This window comes from Triturus cristatus, chromosome 10 (assembly GCF_964204655.1).
Source record: "Triturus cristatus chromosome 10, aTriCri1.1, whole genome shotgun sequence".
Lineage (NCBI taxonomy): Eukaryota > Metazoa > Chordata > Amphibia > Caudata > Salamandridae > Triturus > Triturus cristatus.
In genome coordinates this window covers 991,824,920-991,844,008 of record NC_140593.1, presented here as the reverse complement: position 1 = coordinate 991,844,008, position 19,089 = coordinate 991,824,920, and the positions used below count along the sequence as shown (strand labels likewise).

The following is a 19,089-nucleotide window of genomic DNA, read 5'->3' as shown; positions in this document are numbered from 1 at the left end:
CCCTGTGGGCCACACTTTTAGAGGGATCGATTCCCCAGTGATTCAGTTTCCTAGTTGACCCTCTGGGTACAACCTGTAATGGGTCAAATCTTTCCCATCCTTCGAGTTTAGGCACCTCTGGAATCTAACTCCGGGTATGCAGAACATCCGGCACATTAACTAGACCAGTCATGATAGGGCTGGTGTGGTACTGAATGATGGGCTACCAGAGCACACAAATGAAAATGGCAAGCATACAAGAGGGCAAAGGGGTACCTGGCAAGGTGTAGGCAATGATGACTGGCACTTATTTATTTACAATAAAAGTAAGAATTGTATCTGTGAAAAAAATGAGTGTGTTTACTGAAAATAACAAACCTGTTTTTGAGAACAACCGAGACTGTTCTCTAAAGATGAAAGATGAAATTTTAAAATAGAATTGGCACCTTTAAGAAAAAGGCAAAATAAATGCCTTTACAAAATACTTCAAGATGATATTCGAATCATAATTTATAATCAGTTGTGGACACTTTTCACTGATGTTTTGGCATCATTTCTATGACTAAAGGCAGTGCTTTCTCGCACCTTCGTTAGTCGTTTAATTAACCAGGAGGGAGCATTTAATCATCTAAGTTTTCATCATAATGAGTTTTAAAGCCTTATTATCAGTATCTGTAATTGCTGCTGAGGTCTGAGCCTGCAAAATCAGTGCAATCTATGTCTTTTCCAAGATGTGCTTGACATAAGACACAACTTTACTTTAATGTAAGGCATATCTCTACAGTCTAAGGCCTAAGATTGAGGGATCTCTGCTTTGAGTTCCCGTCCATTTCCTTCAGAGTATATTGTCATTCATTACCAAAAATCAATTTAAAAGTCGGCAAGATTTGGAAAATGGAAGGAAAATTTAAGCATATATCTTGAAAAATGATAGGCATTGCTGTCAAATTTTGCTGCACGATTATTTGAACTACATGCAAAACCTATGGATTTTTACCCATTTTTTGGAAATTGTGCCAGAAAATGTTTGGTCATACTCTTTTTGAAAATCTCTTTGATGGTCAAACTGTCAGAGCTCCTTTGGGGAGGGCCTTGTTGGCTATGCCTGCGTGGACCATATGGGGTATTTACTCCATCTGATGTAAAGTTCACCAGTTTCTACTGGTTCATAATCAATAAAAATATCTACCTTTATAGATGTTTCCAGATTTATTTTTTTTACATGTCACAGAGGCCTATATGTACATGCTACTACCATCACACAGCACTGGAAGGCTTGCTGAACAAGATTAGTGTTGAACATAAGTCATGAGACATATATATATGCTTAGCATATGACAGTGCGCTGAACTGGTAATGTACATAATTGTGACCAGCAATGCCTGTTCTTCACAATGCAGCAAACTTTTGGAACTGGATTATTTACAAGTTGTTCTAGCTTTTGTCATTAACACTTTTATGGAGGATGATACATCTTTGAAAAGCAGATCAACCCCAATAGAGTCTTTGGAGGCATTTTGTATGTCAGACAAGAGAATTTAAGTTAAGAGTGTGACAACGGCCAAATGCATATGAGTTGCTTCTGCAACTTCCATCTTCACATAAAGCTACTCATTTCTGTATTAGCCCTACTAAAGCAGGGCCCTGCTCTGACCAATTAATTGACCCCTGCAACACCACTCTGGAACTCTACTTGGACTCCCACTCCGTGAATTTAAATCTTATTTTTGTAATCTTTCGCAATACTTCCTGAAGTTTATGGTTTCAGCAAAATGTGATTCATAGCCACACTGGTGCAAGAATTGTTTTTTAGTACATATTTATTTGGGGTTTTTACGTAACGTGGACCAGACCTAAAGAGTAACAGTGTGCTTTTTCAAAGGCGTATGCCACAAGAAATGCAAAGATACAAAAACAATGTTACAATTATTGTCAAAATGCACAGTAATGATTAGGACATACATAGTCGGGCAGCTAACAGATATACAAATATGTTCATTTGCGGGAATTAAATATGGGATTTTTTACCAGGTGGCACAAATCATATCTTGACATGCTATTATTTTGACACGCTGTACAAAGTAGTCTGTTTGTTCTTCCCTTTAAGTTACAGGTACTTCTAATGTAACTATGGTGCCACTACAGTCTTTAACCCCTTCAGTGCCCATGACGAGCTGGACTCGTCATGGGCCGCGGTGGCGCTGTGCCCATGACGAGTCCAGCTCGTCATAGACCCCGCCCGCTAATGCAACGGCCGGCACTGGGCGGGGAAAGGGGCGGGCACTGAAGGGGTTAAATCTAGCAACATTAAATGAGTTTGCCTGTTAAAGCTGTTACATCATATTATGTTTTTTATTGCTTTTTGTTAACGTCCCTTATATTTGTGTAATAGTTTTATTTTGTATACTTCCAACATGTGTATTGTTTATCGGGTAACGCAGTTAAAATATTTTAGAAGCTGCATTTTCATTCAACAACAACACTGCTAAATGTGGTGCATGGTTTTGTCTCTTAACAAAATAGCTATCTCCATATACCTTAAATATGTATGTATAAAAATGTAATGAGATTATATGTTTGTGAAATGTATGGTTAATGTATAAAACACCGTTTGATGAAGGCAAACGTGCATCGGCCCTTTAATATACTGTGCTCCCAAGCAAGCTTTGTGATACATAAATCCCAATACATATATGCAAGATTCAAGATTGGAATTGCGAGCTCTGACTCACATACCTTGAAGCCCAACAGATGACTATCTCTGGCACCGGAATAACATTTGAAATATCAGATTTTTCTATTGGCCAGGCTTATTTTTCAATTTTCTCAAGGCCTTCTGCAATCATGCAAAGAGTAGCTATAAATCCAGGACCGGCGGAAGGTGTGACAGGGCAGACGCAGTCCATCTGACGTCACTGCGCTTGAGCCACATCTCGGCCCAGGCTCTGTCTCCTTCCGCACTGGGACTATGTGTTAACGCTTGTCTCGTCGGAGCACATACCTGCGGGCCGGCTCTGCCTCTGCACGCCTGTCTGCTTCCGTGCCTTGCCTCTCTGCTAGAAGCAGGCGTGGTGGCCATCTGCGAACTGAAGGCCTCTGTGGCAGCAGGAACGATCGTTTCCCCTCCCCCTCCGCCGGGCGGGTGTGCTCATCTGTACGGAGCTGCCGCCGACACCTCAGAGTGTCACACTGCTTCTAATCAGGGTTTGTTTATGTCTGCGGGGACGCTGAAAGCATCGCTCCTCCCGTCTCTCTTCCTGCAGGGCCTGGGCAGCTAAGCGCCTGGATTAGCGGTTTATTTTGTTTTGATATAGCGCGGCGCCCTACTTATGCTTAACAAATACTGCCGGTGTCACAGGTTACCTGCACGTGGGCGGTAACTCTAGCTCAGTGACGGGTGTCGCTCTCACAGTAAACCATTGCATACATGCCAACATTTTAGGACAGGGATGTGGGAGATTTAAAATAAAAAATCGGAAGAATGAAAATTTCCCATTGACTTCTATTCTAGAAAATGCAATTTCGGGTGGGAGATAGCTAAAATAAAGCCATTTTTAGCTTGAAAAATCGGTAGTCTCCCGCCTGAATCGGGTCTATTGGCATGTATGCGATTGCAAACCTACATTTTATCCAGAAGATGCTAAATCTTGTTTTCTGCCAGCACATTAGGTATAAATGAGTTTATCAGATGTGCTAATTTTGCTATCATTTGTAGGATGAGTAGTGGGGCTAGTCGGTTGGTTATGAATCTGTAGCCAGTAGCTAGCACACGCAGTTGTGCTCCAGGTGTAGTAACCCACTGAGCTATGTTAGCTCGACTGTATTCAGAGAAGACCCGTTTGCGTTCTCAACCTGAAGCACTGTTCATACAAATGAAGTGAAGTGTGACTCGTTTTTAGGTCAGGCCTGTGATAGCGCATGCGTTGCATGTGCGCTCACTTGTGAGACGTACTGTTTACAATTAAGGGCTTGGAGACCACCCATTGCTTCGTATTCGTTGGCCTCGTTGTCACTCTTCTTTGCTCACCCTTATTTGGCCAGCGCATGTCAAGCATCACTTCCTGCGGAGAATGGATCAAGCACCAATTGTTTCAACTCAATTACTGCCTGTCCACTGCTACCACGGTCATTGACTTACTCCCCTCCCCCCCCTTGTGCCTGCTGCTTCTTTCCCCTCTCACCCACCCAGTTCTTAATTTGTTTTTAAAAAAAAATTCATTGCCAGGGCCCTCGTAAGGAGATTAATGCTGTTGGCACCACCCATTGCTCCTGCCAGCACTCCCAATGAGAGTACCAACACAACTACTAACCATTGCACTGACAATTCAGACTATTCCTGGCCCCCGAAGCTCTCAAAATGATGTGGGTGGCAGGTATAAGTCATGTTTAAAATATATAGAATTAATAAACAACTGTTGGTGTGCTCATCTCAAATTAGACAGACAGCGGCATCATGTGGCAGGTAATCGTAAGTGCCAGCGTTGACAATTAAATGCCGGAAACCACCGGCTCAAATTAAGCACTGCACCCACCTCTTCTCCATGTTGCTGCCCCCTCCTCTGGTGCTCCCTCCTCGCACCTCCCTCGCTTTGCTTTCCCCATATCTCCCTCCTCTGGCTGCCTGTTATAACTGCTCCCTCACCTCCATCGTGTTGCTTTTTCCCATCCAGCTGTTGCTCCTCCCAACCTCCTTCCCTGCACCTCCCTTGGGTTGCGCTAGCTGCTGTGCAAAATTGCTTCTAAGCACTATGACACAGTCAACACTGGCCATGTAATAGCGCCTTTTCCTTGACTTTAACCCAGGTATAAAAAACATTGACAAGCCAATAGATCTTGCATAGGAAAAAAATATTGACTTTGCCAATCTTTGTTTATTTAGTTGCACAATGACTAAATCTTGCTTTTGGTGAAGGCGGTGAACAGTGGGACAAAGCAAGTTAAAGGTATACCCAGAGCATGGAATAGAAATATAGATGTGCAGATACCTGCTATTTAGAATACCTTTTTGCTCCCGAGAGGCGTCATTACTCTCCTAATAGATGTATGGCAGCAATACCTTGAAGTGCAGATAGTCAACATTCTCTGGCACTCTGTGCCGGACAGTACCTGCCCATTTAAAGTACTAGGTACATGAACAACAGATGCAGTGAACGTGGGCAGACTGGCCGGCAACCATGGTGTTATTCTCACATACAGGCCTGTATGTCTCAGAGTAGATGTAAGGTTTGTCATAGCACGCTTTACTAATTGATAGCTGCCGGTCACAAAAACAGACAATACTGGACGGGGATAATTCTAACAGTTGGGACTAGACTATTTTCAGGGGCAAGTGCTAGTGGCATCAACAAAATGTTAATGTATTCCACACCGGCCGTGGGCAAACAGCTCTGGCTGTCCTCTGGTGGATGGAGTCAGGTGCTTCTGGGGCAGCCATTACAGCACGGGTTGCAGAAAGCAGATCATAGATGGGTGTGAGGTGTTGGATTTAATCTTTATCTACTACTGTGCCCAGTGGTTAACCCGTTCCCTGCTCATGACAGAACCACTCCGTCATGAGCCACGGGCGCCGTGTGCTCATGACGGAGTGGTTCCGTCATGCTACGGCCGTTGGCGGCCGCTCCGCCCACGCGGCACTGATTCCCCGCTTGTGCGGGCGATCAATGCGAGTGGGCGGAGTCGTGACGGAACCACTCTGTCATGAGCACAGCGCGCCCGTGGCTCATGTCATGAGCACAGCGCGCCCGTGGCTCATGACAGAGTGGTTCTGTCACGAGCATGGCGGCGCCGCGCTGACCCCGAACCCCCCCAGCGCCGCGGTGGAATTCGTGCCGTGGCGAAGGGGTTAATTTGTAAAAAAAAAAAAAAAAGTATGTGCCCGGGCTCTCGTCAGGAGGCAGCTTGCAGCTGCCCATTTCTCCTGATAGTGTCGCCTAAAACAGAACCAACTACTAACCATGAAAGCGGGGAGAGGATGTGGCATTATGGCCAGAGCTGACGACTTTGGAGCTGGGGAGCCAGTTTGAGTCTCGGCATGGGTTTAACATTCTGTGATTCTGGGCAAATCACTTAATCTCCCCATGCCTATCATAAATTTCCTTTACTGGTGCTCATGAAAAGTGACGTTTGATGATTAAATGCTGGTGCTGAGCACCGGAAACCACCGCCTCAAATTAAGCACTGACTCTGCCTCACCTAATCGACACTTCGAGTACCTACCATGAATGACATTTCCAGATAGGCTAGTGCCAATCGGAGGCTGACAGGGTTGAAGGGACGTCACTAGATGCCACAGGGTCTATGCAGTGGGAGCAGATAGACAGGTTTTGCAGTGATACATAGAATCTGTTCTGATTATGAATATCCCAAGGACAGGCACGTCTGTGGCCCTCGTTCTCCTAGGAAAAACACACAGACCCACATTTTTATATCTTAGGAAAGTTGGGTCGTATTTATTTTACAACAAATAACTTGTCTGTTTTCATAGTAGCTGTACTGTATTGTAGCATTTGTTTAGCAATCACTACCACTGTGTGGGGGCGCTGAAGCAGTTATCCAAATGGAGTGCACGCTACATCATATGGGTTTGTGGTTGGAAATGTGTGGTCTTTGAGCCTAGGTGGAAAGTGTGCACTATTAACAGGAGCAAATATTGGTAGTGTGTGTTTATGTAGCCTCCGAGTAAAAAGCAAACACATGAAAGTAACCATAAAGCCAACCAGTGATAAGCAGTGGGCTGGTCAGTACTGTACGTTTACTGTATGAACCACAAGAAGTGTGTTACCATCCGACTGTAGGTTTAACTTAAGAAAAAACTACTTCTGTATGTGTATTACCAGACGACCGACCGACCCATTAACAGGACTGGGAAGGTAGGAGTGAACCGCAGGGGCTAGGTAGGGGCTTGAACAAGCAAGGGCACAAGCCTGCAGGGCCAAGGGTATGACAGCAGGCCTGTCCTTGCCAATGGGACAGAGCCACGAAGCTTACCTAAGACAGCGTGGAGCTAGACAGACACAACAAGCGCGTTTGTTTTGGGTGTAGGGGCGGAGTTTGCCATGGAAGGTTCCAAGCTTAGACCGTGCAGAAAATGATTGTTGACTGGTTAGTTTTGGGGTCGCTTGGGCATTAGTGAGCTGAAACTTGCATGAAGAACCGGTTTCTTTTTTAAGGCAGCTCAGAGTGTTTATGAACGTGCTTAAGAGGCAATCTGTGTAAATCCTGCAGGCCTCGTGCGCCACTGTTTGCTGGACTGATTCCGCCCAGCATCCTTCCAAGGTTGTAACGCAGTGTGACAGTATTAGCTTGAGGACCGTGACTCGGGGGGTCTGTGAAGGTGCAGAGACAAGGAACACGTGCTGGTAGCCAGTGCCAGGGCTGGGAGAAGGTGATTCATATCGGCTTCTTAAGCCATGCCCTGGCAGGCCCAACAAAGCGCTGGAGCCGCCTTCCTGCAGGAAGTGTATAAATACCTGCGCTCAGGTCCCGCTAGAAGTCCAGATGGCCGGCGTGGGCAAAGCAGAGGAAGTCTCCGGGGCCTCCCAGGGATGCGTTGTGCCCCCGCCGCTCCTTCCGCCGGTGCAGCATGAAACCCTATCCCCCCCGGCGGAGCCTGCGCCGAGCGCCCTGTGCAGAGCCATTCACGGCAGAGCGGCTGCTTCTGAGACCAGGGCGCCGTGCCAGAGGGCGCCAGGTTCGGCACCGCCTCTGCCTCCGCCCCCTTCACGACACAAAGAGCACCGCTCGCACATCTGACGCCGATCAACAACACACAAGCTCGCAGACACAGGTATGCACGCACCCTCACAGCACTCACTGGCAGGACACGGGAAAGGGTGTTCATCAAATCGCGCCCCCCTTTCTCAGCCATCTGATTCCCCTCCACGGCCGGTGTCCCTCAAGGCTCCACCAACAGACCTCTCCGTGGCCTCATCACCTCCTTTATCTTCAAATAATACTCGCCTATGACATGCGAGTCATACTTGGAATCCATCGGACCTTGGTTTCTGTGCCACACGCGGTTGACTATTGGACGCTCAGCTAACTACGTCATAAAAGGAGATACCAGCATGCTGCAAAACTACCACCATTCTCACACTTCGGTAAACATCTTGCACAACACCAAACCTTTCAAACCAAGAAAGGAATCGTGGGCCTTCATGGACTTTAATATCTCCCTGTGGCACAAGTTAGTTCAAGTCACTAAAAGGGTCTTTTAATGTAACTCAATCCATATGTCGCATTTTCTTGCTCCCAAGTTTCCCTCACATGGTACGGAACGTTAATGCCTTAGTACACTGCTGTGTAGACTGTAACTACCATGGTGTCCCTCGCCATCTGACTTGCAAACTGAACAGAAATCAGAATGCAGCTGCAAGGCAACTCCAAATTCTACTTATCCTGCCTTTCACCACCCCTTCAGTCATCCCACCTCAAGGTTGTGGGCAGGCGCATTACTGGTAAAGCAGAGTGCATCCCACATTCAGCCATTCACGACTCCTTCATAGTTCAGATGGCTAAGGTATGGAATTCGATATCTGATAAAATAAGACTTCTAGAAAACTATCTTGAATTGCGTGTAGCATTAAATAACTGGCACCTCAAACTCACATATTTGTATCGTAGAGAACACGCCTTGAAAAATGGTGGGGACGTATCTGCATGCATGACTTTCACACTTACCTGCAACCCCTCAGGCTCTACCGGTTCACTGCACCATGTTTGGAGCATGTCTCCAAACCTCACAACCATCACCCAACATGTCCTATTGAGGCCTAACTACAACCAACCCTGCATCAACAATGCACTCTGAAAAGGGTGCTCAATCCCTGGATGGAAATTGGAGTACTTTTCTGCCTTGGCAGGGGCGTGAAGTGCTTTATAACCCCCACAATACAACAGGAGTCCCTTGTACCATGTAGTAGGGCGTGAGACTGGTACCAGAAGGCAACCGTTTTGTGTACTAGGCATTAGGATGTACTAGGTCATTTCAGTCATGTTAAAGAGCACGAGGAAGCACGACCTATAGCCAGATATCAGGAAGTGAGAGGTAAGGGCCTGGTGGTGCCTTAAGGGAGGTAGAAGCTACCTTGCTACTTTAGTGCTTTCTCCGTGTAGCAGGTGGCACAAAGTCTGACTTTTCATAATCATTGTCATCAAATAACACCGCCAAAAACTACAATCTAAACCGGATCTCACAATGAGGTCTACTCGCCACTCCTCCAGAACACTATTACCAACAAAATGACAGCAATGCCACATACAGCCACACCCCGAAGAAAACACCACTCTTCAAAGATCGACGTCCTACAAACCTCACGCGAGTAACACCTCCTTCAAAATACAAGCACAACACCTTGCTATCACTCATTCAAAAAAGTGGGTGTTCAATCAGCCTTTTCAAAATGAACAATTGAGATCAACTTCAAATCCCACAGGCACATCTCTAGCAAGCACGAGACAGCTATCATCAAGGAAGACAATGTGACTAACTGTCGACACCTCACAGTAAATGAATCACCACTATAGTATTCAGTCAAATCTCTTAAAAAACAAAATCATAATATATCTGCAGTCACTTTCTTCAAAGTTGTAAAGTCCCCTCTGACCCCAACTTCTACAACTGATCACAACCAGTCAGAGTGACACACGTTCTTCCAAAAACACCACTGGGGCCCTACTACTAGTAGTAGAGAAATCCCATCAATAAAAGTTTCAACTGCACCAGCTCCTGCTACCAAGGCCATTCTAAACATTGACACCTGCTTCTCCGAGGAGCAACTCATCAACCTCCTATAGGGAATCCAAGCTCCTCAGACATCAGAAAGGATCACCCTCACTACTCCTCCTAAAGTACACATTTTGGCATCCCCAAACTTATCGTTACCAATTGGTTTGGAAGCTCCCTTAGATCCCAGATTTGCGCTACAAAAAAAAATCCCATCAAGTCTCCTGTCTCCATGGGGTTCTCAACAGAGAGCCGTGATGGTAATGTCACAACAAAGCCCTGGATCTCCCTTGCTATCACCTGCCTGACTCCCAGGTGTATTCACTGAAACAAAGCAACAGCGCACGTCTCAGTCAAGCAAAACCAACTGCACCTGCATATTCGAATCCCAGAAGATGCTGCAGCCCAAAGGAGCTCAGCAGTACAAAGGCCATGGCTAGGAAACCCCACGCTGTAAACAATCTTACTAAAACGACCATCGCTCCTCCTAAAACCCACTGTTTCTATATTCTACAGCGCCCACTCCATAAGGCCAAACTAGCAGGTCGAAGCAATTCAGATGCCAAAGCCACATTGTAGAAATCTACTCATGCATGCATGCATTCATTCATGCCTCAACATGTCTTACAGCATGTGATAGCTGGTCACTGAACTGCCTACAAGGATGTAAGCGAGCAGGGAGGTAGATATTGCTTTGAACCATGTAGAAGGCAAGCTTTTAGGGAGGAAGCAGGATTCTTGAAAGACTGACCCCGTCAGCGTGGGTCACAACTTCTCCGACCAGAGGGGGCAGACTCATTGTAGTTAAGCTCCTTGAGGCGTGCAGGGAGAGGAACGTGTGCAGGGAAACAGTGCATGCTTTTGAACAAAGCTGCTCACACCAAGCACCAGGACATGGGGTGCATGGTGGTAGCAGGCTTCGTTCAATGGTGAGTTTTACTTCAAAGTGTGCAGACTACTCGATGTAGTGGTGCCCCTGTATTATATTTTTGGGCACTGAAACATGAATGTGGATGTGAATCTAGCAAGTCCTTTGTAACTTTAGAATGTGGGCAGGAACGTAGTGGAATCAAAAACAAGAGGGTCCCTGAAGCACCGAATATAAGGAGAGGAAAGCAGGGAACAAATCAAAAATAGCAACAAGAAACCTCTCCTTAAAAATCAATTAATGCATAGGTGATATATCCAACCTAGGTTGGATATATCACCTATGCATTAATTGATTTTTAAGGAGAGGTTTATTGTTGCTATTCAGGAACGTAGTGGACCCATTTAAGCTATGTACATATGCCCCCAGTAACTATGTATATGTATTTGCAGGTGTAGTGAGCCCCCTGTAACTGCATGTATGTGAGAAGAGTAATGAGGGATATTGTAACATGGTATATGCTGGCCGACTGTCACCGTATGTATGTAGGCAGCTGTAGCAACTCCATTGTAACTAAGTATCTGTGCAGCTGTAGCACGCCATGTGTGTGTGACTATGTTTGTGTGTGGGAAGAGCAAGAGGCCATGGTCCCACATCGCTTCTTTTAGTGACTGACAAAATAACATCTCTGATATGCCTGAGTTCCAGGAGGGTCCCAGCTTTATCAAGCACAAGAATCTGCATTTTTATTTGCTTTTTTATTTTAAGTGCCCATGAAAAAGGAGGATTAACAGCCCTGCCAGACCAAGCCACAGCACCAGGCAGCTTTCTCAGACATGGGGGAGGGTGAGCTAATGAGCCTCCGGGGCTGTGATACGGCCTCCCTCAGCTGTCGAAATAAATGTGAAATGAAACCTTCTGTTGGTGCGTTAATTAGATCTACATGCATATACACACAAACATGTTTGTGAGTGCAATTACACACGATGCCGGAGCGCTATCAAAAACCAGATGCTTGTGCACTCACGCGCACTCACACGCTAGATGAATGTGCACACTCTGGAGACTTGTGCACATTATCACACTAAATGTTTGTGTACTACTTAGCACTATCACGCAGCAGTGGAATGGGCACTATCACACACTGGAGGATTATGCACTATCACACACTGAAGTACTGAGTATTATCACACACTGGAATATTGAGCACTATAACACACTGGAGTATTGAGCATTATCACACACTGGAGGATGTTACACTATCACAAACAGGAGTATTGAACACTATCAACCACTGGTGAATTGAGCACTACCACGCACTGGAGTATTGAGCACTATCACACACCGGAGTATTGAGCACCATCACACACCGGTGTATTGAGGACTGTCGCACACTGGAATATTGAGCTCTATTGCACACAGGTGTATTGAGCACTGCCACACACTGGAGTATTGAGCTCTATTGCACACTGGAGTATTGAGCAGTGTCACACACTGGAGATCTGAGCACTGCCACACACTGGAGTATTGAGTACTGTCACACACTGGAGTATTGCGCACTATCACACACTGGAGGATGTTGCACTATCACACACCGGTGTATTGAGCACTATCACACACTGGAGTATTGAGCTCTATCGCACACCGTTGTATTGAGCACTGCCACACACTGGAGTATTGAGCACTGCCACACATTGGAGTATTGAGCACTATCACACACTGGAGTATTGAGCACTATCACACACTGGAGTATTGAGCACTGCCACACACTGGAGTGTTGAGCAGTATAACACACTGGAGTATTAAGCACCATCACACACTGGAGGATGTAGCACTATCACACACCGGTGTATTGAGCTCTATCTCACACTGGAGTATTGAGCTCTATCTCACACTGGAGTATTGAGCTCTATCGCACATTGGAGTAGTGAGCTCTATCGCACACTGGAGTATTGAGCACTATCTCACACTGGAGGATGTTGCACGATCACAAACTGGAGTATTGAGCACTGTCATCCTGGAGAATGTAACACTATCAACCACTGGTGAATTGAGCACTACCACGCACTGGAGTATTGAGCACTATCACACACCGGAGTATTGAGCACTGTCACACACTGGAATATTGAGCTCTATCGCACATGGGTGTATTGAGCACTGCCACACACTGGAGTACTAAGAACTGTCACACACTGGAGTACTGAGGACTGTCACACACTGGAGTATTGAGCTCTATCGCACACTGGAGTATTGAGCTCTATCGCACACCGGAGTATTGAGTACTGTCACACACTGGTGCATTGAGCACTGTCACACACTGGAGCATTGAGCACTGCCACACACTGGAGTATTGCACACTATTACACACTGGAAGATGTTGCACTATCGCACACCGGTGTATTGAGCATTGCCACACACTGGAGTACTGAGCACTGTCACACACTGGAGTATTGAGCACTGTCACACACTGGAGTATTGAGCTCTAGCACAGACTGGAGTATTGAGCTCTATCGCACACTGGAGTATTGGGCACTGTCACACACTGGAGATTTGAGCACTGCCACACACTGGAGTATTGAGCACTATCACACACTGGAGTATTGAGCACTGCCACACACTGGAGTATTGAGCAGTATAACACACTGGAGTACTGAGCACTGTCACACATTGGAGTGCTGAGCACTGTCATACACTGGAGTACTGAGCACTGTCACACACTGGAGTATTGAGCTCTATCAGACACGAGTATTGAGCACTATCGCACACTGTAGTATTGAGCACTATCACACACTGGAGTACTCAGCACTGCCACACACTGGAGTATTGAGCACTATCACACACTGGAGTATTGAGCACTATCACACACCGGTGTATTGAGCACTGTCACACACTGGAGTATTGAGCACTGTCGCACACTGGAGTATTGAGCTCTGTCACACACTGGAGTATTGAGCTCTATCTCACACTGGAGTATTGAGCACCATCACACACTGGAGGATGTTGCACTATCATACACTGGTGTATTGAGCACTGTCACACACTGGAGGATGTTGCACTATCACACACCGGAGTATTGAGCACTGTCATACACTGGAGTATTGGGCACTGTCACACACTGGAGTATTGAGCACTGTCACACACTGGAGATTTGAGCACTGGAGGATGTTGCACTATCACACACCGGAGTATTGAGCACTGTCACACACTGGAGTATTGAGCTCTATCACACACTGGAGTATTGAGCTCTATCGCACACTGGAGTATTGAGCACTATCACACACTGGAGTATTGAGCACTATCACACATTGTTGAGCACTGCCACACACTAGAGTATTGAGCACTATCACACAATGGAGTATTGAGCACAGCCACACACTTGAGTATTGAGCACTATCACACACTGGAGTATTGAGCACTATCACACACTGGAGGATGTTGCACTATCGCACACTGGAGGATGTTGCACTATCGCACACCGGAGTATTGAGCACTATCACACACTGGAGGATGTTGCACTATCGCACACCAGTGTATTGAGCATTGCCACACACTGGAGTACTGAGCACTGTCACACACTGGAGTATTGAGCACTGTCACACACTGGAGTATTGAGCTCTAGCACACACTGGAGTATTGAGCTCTAGCACACACTGGAGTATTGGGCACTTTCACACACTGAAGATTTGAGCACTGCCACACACTGGAGTATTGAGCACTATCACACACTGGAGTATTGAGCACTGCCACACACTGGAGTATTGAGCAGTATAACACATTTGAGTACTGAGCACTGTCACACACTGGAGTGCTGAGCACTGCCATACACTGGAGTACTGAGCACTGTCACACACTGGAGTATTGAGCTCTATCACACTCTAGTATTGAGCACTATCAAACACTGTAGTATTGAGCACTATCACACACTGGAGTACTGAGCACTGCCACACACTGGAGTGTTGAGCACTATCACACACTGGATTATTGAGCACTGTCGCACACTGGAGTATTGAGCTCTATCGCACACTGGAGTAATGAGCTCGGTCACACACTGGAGTATTGAGCTCTATCTCACACTGGAGTATTGAGCACTGTAACACACTGGAGTATTGAGCACCATCACACACTGGAGGATGTTGCACTATCACACACTGGTGTATTGAGCACTGTCACACACTGGAGGATGTTGCACTATCACACACCGGAGTATTGAGCACTGTCATACACTGGAGTATTGAGCTCTATCGCACACTGGAGTATTGAGCTCTATCCCACACTGGAGTATTGAGCACTGACACACTGGAGTATTGAGCACTGTCACACACTGGAGTATTGAGCACTGCCACACACTGGAGTATTGAGCTTTATCACACACTGGAGTATTGAGCACTGTCACACACTGGAGTATTGAGCACTGGAGGATGTTGCACTATCACACACTGGAGTATTGAGCACTGTCACACGCTGGAGTATTGAGCTCTATCGCACACTGGATGCTTAAGCACTATCAGATGCTGGATGATGGAGTACTGCCTCACACTGGATGCTTAAAAGTCTTGAGTGTGGTCCAACAAAGGATGGTTAAGTGCTGTTGATTCCCTATTAGGCACTGGATGCCAGAGAGCTATCATACACTGGACGGCTGGGCGCTATCAGACACTGGATGACTGAGTGCTGTCATCCACTGGATGCAACAAGGTCCTTCAGGATTAAACCATGTACATTAGATAAGCTTCTCCTCCTCTGCAGTCTATCCACCCATCACTCTTCTGTATCCCTTAACCCAGACATCCTGTCCCCTCTCTCCACCTGTAACTAGGACTGCTAAACTCAACACACTAACTCTGTTGCCATGGCAACGTGATATAACCTGCTGAATCTCAGAAGGATCTGCTCTTAGCCAAAGTGCAAGTCTCCCTAAGACTCGGTCAGTGTACTCTCCTGCAGTCCTCAAAGTACTGCAACAACCTCATCCCTAGACTCCAACATCCCTCTTTCCGGCTCTTGGAGAAAGTATTGAACTTGACAGCACCCACACCCTCCTCGACTTACCCAGAACTACTCCCACCTGGATTGAGCGCATGAATCCACCCATAGTTCTGCTCACCTCCGAGATATCAGAAAAATTCCCCCGCCTCACCGCGAATTACTGCATCCAATCCATATTTCAACTCCACCTTACCACGGCCAAACCTTCCTGCCCTAAGATCAGTTTGAAATTATTCTCAGCACCATCTCCTCTCCACTGATGGTTCTTCCATGGGATCTGCAAGTGGTCACCTGCAGGAACGCTTTAGTGCCTGAGCCGGAAAGGCCCCTGATGATCAACACTTCAACTATACTGCTTAAAATGCTGCTTCATCTTCACAGTCCCAGATTTTGCAAAGGTGCTACGAATGTTCTATAAGCATGCTTTTTGCCGAAATGTCGCTCCAGAGAAAAATAATTAAAAATACACATTTTATTGCAGTCTGTTCCTCCTCCTGTGCGGTTCAGAACTCTCAAAACGTGGACTCAGTCTGCAAAAAAAATAACTATTTTGTGCTTTCACCGCTTTCTTTCCCTTAGAAGCAAGTTTTGATTCAATTTCTTGCAATCTGAAGACCTCTTGTGACTATCTGTGTTGGTGCCCAAAGGCTGCTGTCTGAAGTGTTATTAATGAAGCAATACCATGCTGGGTGGGATTAGGAGGGAAGGGCTAAAGAGTCACAAACATGCATAAATGCATTCATCCCCATTTTGCTGATCTTGAATGTCACTGCCGGTCACACGATGACCCTTCCTGCCTCCTAAAAAGTCACTATATTGGACTTTTTAATGTCAAAAGCACTACTAGACCTCTCCAGCGACAAACATGGCACGCTACAAAAAAATTGTAATGTTATGCAACAGAGAGGAGAGTTTTATTTTCAAAACCTTTAAATGACAGCAATTCCTTGACTCCCGTGAATAGCTGATTTCCTAACAGCGGAACACCGTAGACATGAATATTTATTATAGTAGTAAAAAAAAAAAAAACATATCAGTGACATTATGACCCATCTTCTTTGGGGTGTTTACAACTGTTTATTGCCTTTCTCCCTCAATATGCACCTTTGGCTTGGCCAGTGCTTAATTTGAGTTGGTGGTTGCAGGTGGGGCCCTCTGGCACTCATTTTTGGGCACTGCAAGTAATTTTTCCTCAACAGATTTTGAACCAAAGCTGAAGGAAGAAACATACACAAGGGGGCGCAAGAGGAGTTGTAAGATGGAGAAATTGTGACAAAGAAAACAAAGCAGGGATGGAAAAAAACCTTCAAGAGTGATATAAAGAGATAGTGAGTGTCTGGTCATGAATTAAAGAGGCATGAGGTGGAATCAAAGCTACTCCGCCTTTGTACTCACACCCCAACCTTTGCTAGCACCAGCTGCGGGCTGCTGATCAAAACTTTGGGTACTGGCACCTATTCTTTTACAAATTAAGCACTGTCTCGGGCCCACAATTGAGGGAACTAAGCAGAAAAGGGACTGAAGGCCTTTCACAACAGATAACACCCAATATACCCTTACCCATTATCCCCTTGCTTCTCCTTCTCATACAACCCAGGCCAATGAATGTTTTCCATCAGATTCCGCTGGTCAGTTATCCCCATCCTAGCATGGGAGGATGGCTTCAGTGTAAAAGCAGCAAAATGTCCATGCAGTGAACTCCTACTGATTCCTCTACCCAATCACAGTACTTCATAATCCTCTGTGAATGAGACTAAAGCCCAAATAAACATTAGAGTGCACTCAGCTTACAGCTGAGCTAAAGCATCGACCACAGTAAATGGACAAGGCTATTAACCGGGCTACAGTCAGTTTCCAGAAAGGACCAGCTCTCCTCAGCAGGCCTCTGTAAATGTATTCTGTATCAGTAACAACAGAGGTACAAAGTGTAAGTGTGGGAGGGCAGGATCCATACCAGATGGTCAGGAAATGAGAACAATTTACATGCTATGGATCTAAATGTAAATAATTTATAAAGTTAACAGTTATCCTGAATATATGGCAAGGATCTGGACATGTGTTGTACAACTCAGATCTAGAAAAATTCTTCTGCTCTTCTTGTGTTAAGCGCATTGTGTCTGGACTCTGCTGCACCGACACTGAGCATGCTGGACTGGCGGCTATTGGCTCAGTGTGTGAGATTATGATCCTCATGTCATAACATTTACAGCAATGGCCTAGTTTTTATGCACCACAAATGCAAATATCTCCAGCTACATCCTTGAGATCATCTAGGTATTTTTGTAGCGAAAAACCTAGCCAAAAATGCAGAGCCGCGCTGTCCTGGGTGAAAGGCAAGCATACAATCAGAGAGAAGTCAATGATCATTAGATTGTTACTGTGTTGTGATGTATTGTTTGCTAGAGAGTTGTGTCTTCATCTCTTTCCTAATTAATTTGGCCATCTGGGTTCGCACAAAGACACTTGGCCAAGTTCAAGAGAACCTGGGGGTGGGGGGGGGGTGGGGGGGGGGGGGGGCGTCACTTGAGCAAAATCTTGGGACTGATGAAGCTGTAGAACCCAATCCCGAGAACAAACCATGTGATTTCGGATACCTCCAGCTAGGGTAATGCACACAAATTACAAACCAGGCTCTACTGACCTGAAAATTATATAAATCGTATTGAATATTGCAACATATATCATTTAACAGATAACATATGATGTCAAGAGTACTTCTACCCTGTTGTTTCTTACATACGGCACAATAATCACCTTTGGAATAGCTGTGGGCGAGCCACTGAAAGCTCAAGCCAAGCCTGAGCCTGAAGCGCGGCTCTGGCTAAGCTCGAGGGCCTTCTGGAACCTCGAGCCCATAAAGAGACTAGTTTCATGTAGTTTCTGCCTGCTGTGCTGCTTCTGCCCAGGTTGCGGTGTTACAGGCAGAGATGCAGATTGAGAAACTGGGGAACCGGGTTTGAGTCTCGGCATCAACTCAACATCCTGTGATTCTGGGCAAATCATTAAATCTGCCTGTGCCAATAAACAATGCCCATGTCCTTGTGTAATGTAACTAAGGCTCCTGTAAAGCACTCTGCCTTGGGTCAAGTTCGCACTATTGTTAAAAACTGCACTGAAATGTAAATACAAAGCCTTAACTTAAGAGAAGACAAATAGCCACCCATTAGCTTGCTTAACTGAACAAAGTGAAACCAGCAAACCTACCTAAATCGCAACTTCCTCGCTTAAGTTGTGTGATCTTAAGCAAACATTTTATTTCACCAAAAACTCCTAGTTCTCCATTATCACATATGAAACGACTTTGAAATATTTGAGCTCAGAATAGCAGTTGTACTAAACTATTACTTTTATGAAGTGATTTACAGTGCCACATGTCAAAGAAATACACTTTTTTGAACTTTGAAGCAGCGTCATCATATTACGTGAAGTTTGCTGTATGGGTTACATAGCAAATATTTTCTGGGCTTGGCTTGTGTACAGGCTCGGCTCTCCCTGTTAATTTGTTGGCTCGCGCCTCTAATTAGGAGGTCTC

General features: G+C 45.7%; 1 protein-coding gene across 3 annotated transcripts in view; it reads right to left on the bottom strand.

Annotated features, from left to right (window-relative positions):
• The window catches only part of RAI1 (retinoic acid induced 1), a 593,546-nt gene that overhangs the window by 223,197 nt on the left and 351,260 nt on the right, over positions 1-19,089 (bottom strand). Inside the window, exon 1 of one of the 3 annotated variants that reach the window (XM_085628941.1) lies at positions 7,449-7,557. The exons of the other annotated variants lie outside the window; for them this stretch is intronic. The gene's annotated coding sequence lies outside the window, so the exon portion shown is untranslated. Of the gene's footprint in view, positions 1-7,448; positions 7,558-19,089 lie in introns of those variants that run through there. 3 annotated transcript variants of the gene reach the window in all.